At 44.2% G+C, this 1,013-nt stretch overlaps 1 non-coding gene across 1 annotated transcript; it reads right to left on the reverse strand.

Annotated features, from left to right (window-relative positions):
* Positions 1-702: 702 nt before the first annotated feature.
* Positions 703-805, reverse strand: LOC138427353 (U6 spliceosomal RNA). Its single transcript, XR_011251959.1, has one exon. It is a non-coding gene; the product is annotated as a U6 spliceosomal RNA (small nuclear RNA).
* Positions 806-1,013: the final 208 nt, after the last annotated feature.

A 1,013-nucleotide genomic window follows, 5' to 3' on the forward strand; every position in this document is an offset into this window, starting at 1 on the left:
TCTGATGTGCTATGATAAAATCAGTCCTGTGTCCCGGGTCATGTCTTGTATTGCTATATTTTGCCTTTATTCTTTTCCCATGGGGTTTTTCTCATGGTTTAGCCAGAGCAACAGGGGGCTGACTATTAACCCCTGCACTCTGGTCTGATCTACGAGCAGCTGGCCTAGAGACCTGAAGCTCAGAATGTCTATCACTGAAGATGAATCCAGTTTCTCCTACTCCCTCCCACCCCCAACCCCCACCCCACCCCCACCTCCTGCACTGGCTATTGGAACAGCTTGGATGAATCCTGATTCATCAGTGAGCACATGTAATATGTGAGTCCAATTTCAGTACCTAGGTTTTGCTTTCTCTGTTGTAAGCAACAGTGGTTAAGTTGAAAGGATAAAGACTCATGCTATTCAAGAAGAGAGAGAAGACTGTAAAAAAATTATGGAGTGCTTACATAGTAATTATCTCTTGTTCAACAACTCCAGAGCCCAGTCCTCAACAGGCAATATCTCATTTTGTGAAAGTCACTCAATCATGTCTGACTCTTTGTGACTCCATGGACTATACAGTCCATGGAATTCTCCAGACCACAATACTGGAGAGGGTAGCCTTTCCATTCTCCAGGGGATCTTCCAAACCCAAGGATCAAACCCACGTCTTCCAAATTGCAGATGGATTATTTACCAGCTGAGCCACCAGGGAGGCCAAAAAAAAATATGGAACGCTTCATGAATTTGTGTGTCATCCTTGTGCAGGGGCCATGACAAACTTCTCTGTATCATTTCAATTTCAGTATATGTGTTGCCAAAGCAAGAGAAAATATCTCATTGGATCCTACAAAAAATCCCATAAACTGTATGTGCATCATTATATTCACTGTAGGGGAACAGAAGTTCTGCCTAAGGTCCTCCCAGCCTTATATCCCCTTCTATCAGAGCAGAAACAATTGCAGTCTGTGAATCCTTAGCTGCTGCTGCTGCTGCTGCTGCTAAGTCACTTCAGTCGTGTCTGACTCTGTGCG

Source organism: Ovis canadensis, chromosome 21 (genome assembly GCF_042477335.2).
Source record: "Ovis canadensis isolate MfBH-ARS-UI-01 breed Bighorn chromosome 21, ARS-UI_OviCan_v2, whole genome shotgun sequence".
Lineage (NCBI taxonomy): Eukaryota > Metazoa > Chordata > Mammalia > Artiodactyla > Bovidae > Ovis > Ovis canadensis.